General features: G+C 50.8%; 1 protein-coding gene across 4 annotated transcripts in view; it reads right to left on the minus strand.

Moving 5' to 3' along the window:
* The window catches only part of MX1 (MX dynamin like GTPase 1), a 35,408-nt gene extending 30,434 nt beyond the window's left edge, over positions 1-4,974 (minus strand). For 2 of the 4 annotated variants that reach the window (XM_050784561.1, XM_050784560.1), the window contains exons 1-2: positions 3,843-4,882; positions 568-643 (exon numbers count right to left, since the gene is read on the minus strand). The gene's annotated coding sequence lies outside the window, so the exon portion shown is untranslated. The other 2 variants (XM_050784563.1, XM_050784564.1) reach the window with 2 other exon arrangements.
* Positions 4,975-6,000: the final 1,026 nt, after the last annotated feature.

Genomic DNA, 6,000 nt, shown 5'->3' on the forward strand with positions numbered 1-6,000 from the left:
GGCACATGCCTGTAGTCCCAGCTACTTGGGAGGCTGAGGCAGGAGAATCACTTGAACCTGGGAGGTGGAGGTTGCAGTGAGCCGAGATCACACCACTGCATTCCAGCCTGGGTGACAGAGCAAGACTCTGTCTTAAAAACAACAACAAACAAAAACAAAAACTTTACATTTAAAAATAAAATTGTTATAGAACTGTTTCCAGTGTAGCCAAGGGAATCCAAATGTTATGGTAATTTGACACCCAAACCTTTAGTTTAAAAAAAATGTGAGCTCTAAGTCTTTTATGCTCTTTCTTTTGATCATCAATTTCACATTTTCATTCTTTTTCTCCCACAAGTGGGGGAAATGAAATGTCATTCATTTTACTCTTGAAAGCATGTAACTGACTGCCTTATATTGTCTGCACTACAAATACACATGTATTTGAAATTCATTTTTAAAATGTTGTAGGACAAGTGTCTAAATACAAAATTTTACAGTGTCTAATAATCTTGGATAAAAGTAACTGAAAATCTTTCTCCTATGACTCAAAATAAATGTTATAGAAAATAGCATGCACCAACTTACCTCCAATATACGTTCCTTCAAATAAAAGTAACGTCAACAAGTTAGATGGTATCACTGAGCTGTTCTCCTGCACCTCCTTGAAATCAAGCAAAGTATACAAGACAGACCCAAACCCGCGGAACACCCAAGAGTACCCACCCACCCAGTCCCATTCCCATTCCCAAGGCTGAGAACCGTGCAAGTGCAGGAGGTCTGAAGCCGATTCTGATTTCCCAGAATCCTTTTCCTATGTTTCCACTATTTTAACTATTTTAACAGATGAATAAAGCAGAGTTTTGCTGCAAATCTGCTGCCTGGATCAATAATATGTAAGGATGCTCTCCTTGCTTCTCCTCACGGGAACCTTCCCCGAGAGCCACGTGATCTTTGTTAATATCATGGGGGTTGAAGGGACAGGTTAAAACAAACTCGTCGCCCTGCTCTGTAACATATCTAGCTGCACACCTGAGCCAACGCCATTTCTCCTGTCACACTGGAGTTCACAGAAATGTCCATGTCAGGATGGTCGGGAAGCACTGCCACGGGTTCATGCTGCCTTGGCTAAAGAACAGGTCCCTGACGCCAATACTTAAAACTATCCTTTTCTGTCTGCCTTCCCCGGGTTTAAACGCTTCCAGGACAGGCATCCTTGTTTGATTTGGATGGGAAGGAAGGGATGTATTCCTTTTTTTTTTTGAGACAGAGTCTTGCTTTGTTACCAGGCTGGAGTGCAGTGGCGCGATCTTGGCTCACTGCAATCTCCACCTCCCGGGTTCAAGCGATTTTCCTGCCTCAGCCTCCCGAGTAGCTGGGACTACAGGCGCCCGCCACCGTGCCTGGCTAATTTTTTGTATTTTTTTTTTTAGTAGAGATGGGATTTCACAGTGTTAGCCAGGATGGTCTCAATCTCCTGACCTCGTGATCCGCCCACCTCTTTTGTCAGGTAGGAGTGGAATGATTACAAAAGGCAATCCATTGTAAACGGTACTTATGGAGTCTGACAATCTGGAAATTTATTCCCTAAAACTCCCATGCCTTTAGAAAGACCTCATGTGCCCAGGGCATCCCAGGCTCGATACCAAAGACCACCACTTCATCTGCCTCTCAGGAGTGCCAGTCTTCTGGGCTATGGTTGCCTCAGTTGGGCTTTCTGCAGCCAGATACGGAGCATTGTTGAGACCAGGACTTGCACCTCATGACCACGGGTTCCACTCAATCAGCTGAAACAGGACTTGGTGAGTAGATTCCCTTCCCTAATTTGTTTCATAAATTGAGATTTTCTGAAAGCTAAACCTTATGGGTTTTGTCTGTAAACCATAAACGTTTGCACCTTTCCCTGATCATTCGGAACATCCGTTTCGATTTCAGGGACAGGGCAGTCTCGGGAGTTCAAACTGATTTCTTACTCCTCCATGGAGCTCAGCATCCAGCTGCAGTCTTCAAACTAAACCAGCTCTGGCCTTGGAAGAGCCAAGAGGTGGTGACTTCTAGCTCTCCATCCCAAAATGCTCCTAAAATGTCTCGGCTGCACCCTGTGTTTGCAGAGGAGGCTGCAGGGAGCCTGGACATGCCTCCCACCTCTCTCTTTTCCAGTCCTCCATCCACTCGTCACTGCACAGCCCCACTGGTCAGAGCCTGAGGTGTTAGGTGGGCATGGATGGGGTTATGCACCAGGCTCTTCTCACATCCTGAGCAACTGCCCCTGTGCAGGGGCTTCCTTCCATCCCTGCCCAGGTCAAGTTTGTGCCCATGACATATAATAATGACTTGTGACTCTAATGTCTCAAAATGGAGGCACTCGTATTAGGTGGCATTAAGCCCACAGTAGTTTTCTTTAGAAACAATAAACATACATGTTTCTCATTTTCGCTCTTAGTAAAGGGGTTTTTCTTCAAAGTGGTAATCATGTGTGTGGTAGACTAAGGGGATGAGGGAACACTTGCTGTGGCCCAACGCCACCAGAGACCCCAGTGGATAAGGACCCGGTGGCAGGCACACCCACGGAGGATCGCAAAAGCAGCAAGGGACTGGCAACGTCTGAAGCATTTTCAGAATCTTGGCAGTGAGATTTCTGAAAGCTTCTTCCTGACTTTGGCAGCTGGGCAGCCCAAGACGAGGCCCCTGGAGGAACAGATTTCCCTCCACCACCCAGCACTAGAGAGGGACTTCCTGATTCCCTGGAGTGGCTGTCAGTGGGCTGGCCTCCGGAGCCTCCACTGTGGGTCCTTACCCTAATCACTCCCTTTAATCATTGTACTGTGAATGTCTGCTCAATTGTGTGTGTGAATTGCTCACAAATAAATCTTGAATTTGAGAATCGCTCATTGCCTACTGGGTCATCCTGAAACCTTTTTGGAAAGTGACAGCACACAGCTGGAGGAAATCTGGTTAACAATTAAAATGAACCTGACTGGGTGCAGTGGCTCATGCCTGTAATCCCAGTACTTTGGGAAGCCAAGGCGGGTGGATCACTTGAGGCCAGGAGTTTGAAACCAGCCTGGCCAACATGGTGAAACATTGTCTCTACTAAAAACATACAAATCAGCCAGGTGTTGTGAAGTGTGCCTGTAAACCCAGCTACTCAGGAGACTGAGGCACCAGAATTGCTTGAACCTGGGAGGCGGAGGTTGCAGTGAGCTGAGATGGCACCACTGCATTCCAGCCTAGACAACAGAGTAGGACCGTGTCTCAAATTACAAAAAAAAAGAACCCAACGGCCCACTTCATTTCTGCTGTCCCTTGGAATGGTGGTGGCTGGATGGCGGCCTTCTCCACTCCAGATTTCAGGGCGCGGGAGTTTTCCGGTAGCCTCCAGACCCAGAAACGATCTCCCAGCAGTGTGGCCACAGAATTCCTGCAGTGAGAGTGGAGGTGGCATCCAGGGTTGCCAGGGGGTTTCTCTCCTTGTGGGGAAGCTTCCTCAGCTCAGACCCCATAGAGGAGCAGGGATGGGAGGTAGGATTCAGCCCCCTTCCTCTCCCAAAACCCCTAATAAGCATCACCTACTACCTACGCTCTAGGAAATACCTAAGATGCAAGTCTACTACTTTCCTAACATAATCCAGTCTAGTTTTTTCTTTCATACACTTTTAAGTTCTGGGGTACATGTGCAGAACGTGCAAGTTTGCTACATAGGTATACATGTGCCAATCCAGTCTAGTTTTAAAACTAACTCTTGCAGGACTGACATTCACCTTTTCTTAAAGCGTTTTTCCCCCAAACCCCACTAGCATTTAAATTTGTTATGAATAAAGAGAGAACAGCTTGCACTTTAGACCAAATGCACTGCTACCTACCAAAGCCCCTGAGCTGGGTGAGCAGGTGGGCGGCAGGGGCGCCAGGGAGGCGGTGGGAGGCGTGTCCACCGCGACGCTGGGATTCCTGGGCTGCAACTGCGGTCCAAGGCTGAAAGATGACGGAGCCATTTTAGGAGCCCTTTGGGACTGACACCGGGGGTGGAGGTAGACGCGTGGTTAGCATCACTCCACTCTACTTCCCAATAACAAACGTGATTTAAAATTTGACCAAATAACTTGGGCCATCCCAATTGCCCAGCTCGGCAGTCACCCGCTGTTAGTGTTGATAGGGTGGGGGCGCAGGTCTCAGCTGTGCCCGGGCTCCTTCTGCCACCCCCGGGACTGTCCTGCCTCCCTTCGTCCACCGCACCCACTCCATGATCCCGGCCAACTACGCTGGACCCCGAGGGTGCGTCCACCCCACGCGCCGGGGAGGCCCCAGGCATCGCATCCACTGGGGCGGTTGCGGCGGGGGAGCACCGGGCAGCGGTCTTCCAGCGCATGCCCCATCTCGGCCCAGATCGGAACCCCCTTTATTCAACAGGATAGGCGAGGACTCCTTGAACCTTCCCTTCCCAGCGACCTCCGCACTCTGACTTGGGTTTGCTTTGGCGCGTTCGCAGGAAATAGAGGTCGATGGAAAGCGGTGGCCCGCGTTCAGGTGGGCTCGTGGCCCACGCAGCAGTGGATCTGAAACTTTCCCGGCGCCCTTTCCCACTTACTAGAGTCCCTCGGAAACCTCCCCCGAGCCCCGTCCCCCACCCCTTCCCAACCTCTCCTGCAAGAAGGCCGCGGGTTGGGGGGGGGGTGTGTCTGATGAGTCATCAGGAGCCTGGGCAGCCTGGTGGGAATCAGAATCAGGCGTGCTCCGAGCCCGCCCATCAGCGCCCTTGCTATTATTATTATTATGTTAGTTACTAGCAGCCGAGAAGATGCCCCCGCCGTGCCCGTGCTCCGGAGTGCTGGTCTCCGCCACGAAAGCCGCTCTCCCAATGCCCGTTTCCGTGCTCCTAGCGCGGTTACTGGGCGCTGCCCCCAGAAGCGACACTCACCGGTCCCTGCGCAGTGCAGGAGTACAGCCTTCCCTCTCGCTCCGCCGCTTTTACCCCGCGCCCCGCCCCGCCCCGCCCCGCCCCGCCCCGCCCCGCGAAGAAACGAAACTCACAGACCCTGTGCTGAGGGCTGCTCCGGGCGCAGAAACGAAACCTAACTCCTGGCCCCGCACTGGCAGCACGTGCCTCCCGGGAACTCGCGGGAGACGCAGGTTCTCGGGCCGGAACCCAGGCCTGCTGAATCAGGAGCTCGTTTCATCACGCCCGTGTGAGGATCCAGGTGCTCCAGAGGCTCGCTAATGGCCGGGAGTCATCCAAGCCTGCACGTATCTTTGAACCTAGGCATGCCCTCACCTCCCCGCTCCCCCTCGTCGGTTTTGAAAACAGATGCATTGGTAATTGGGGGTCTTCAGTTCCTGCCCAGGGCTCACTGGGATGATCCCAGCACCAGCAGGGATTCCCAGGCATTGTGTGCCAATGGTTGCAGCGCCCCTATTGTCCTGAACTCCGTCCAGCACTCCCACCCCCACCCACCCCCATCAGGCACACCCATATCATCTTCCTCCTCTCCCATTTCCAGGCCTCCCTGGAGTTTGGCTCATCTGGTCTCTCCAGGGTGGAAACGGGTGTGTGGAAGGAAAATAAAATAGTAATAATAAAATTTAAAATAATAAACATAGGTAATAGTTAACATTTAGTATAAGCTATTTAGAAGTAAGACATAGGCTAAAATTTTAAGCAGCCTCTCCCAGCACTGCTAACAAGTTGCAGATGCAAGCTTATCTCGAAAGCTTATCACCTGCCTTGGGACCCCAGCCTTATCCAGCTTGGAGGATGACTAGTCAGGATAACTAAATCGCCAATTTCCTCAGAATTGTCACGGGTTAAGTAATTTACTGTCTTTGTCTGAAGCCTGTATCCTACCTTGTTTTTCCTGTCTCAAACGACAAATAAGCAAGCTGCTTTCTTTGTTGGGGTCGGCAGTCATTTGGGGCATGAGCCTGCTGTCAGCCGGGGTGCCCGAATTAAAAGTTCTCTTTTGGTCTCCAAAGGTCTCTTTGTCTTCCTTGGATAGAATTTTACTGCAACAAGTGAAAGGGGTTGGG

The sequence above is a fragment of the Macaca thibetana genome, chromosome 3, assembly GCF_024542745.1.
Source record: "Macaca thibetana thibetana isolate TM-01 chromosome 3, ASM2454274v1, whole genome shotgun sequence".
Classification (NCBI taxonomy): domain Eukaryota; kingdom Metazoa; phylum Chordata; class Mammalia; order Primates; family Cercopithecidae; genus Macaca; species Macaca thibetana.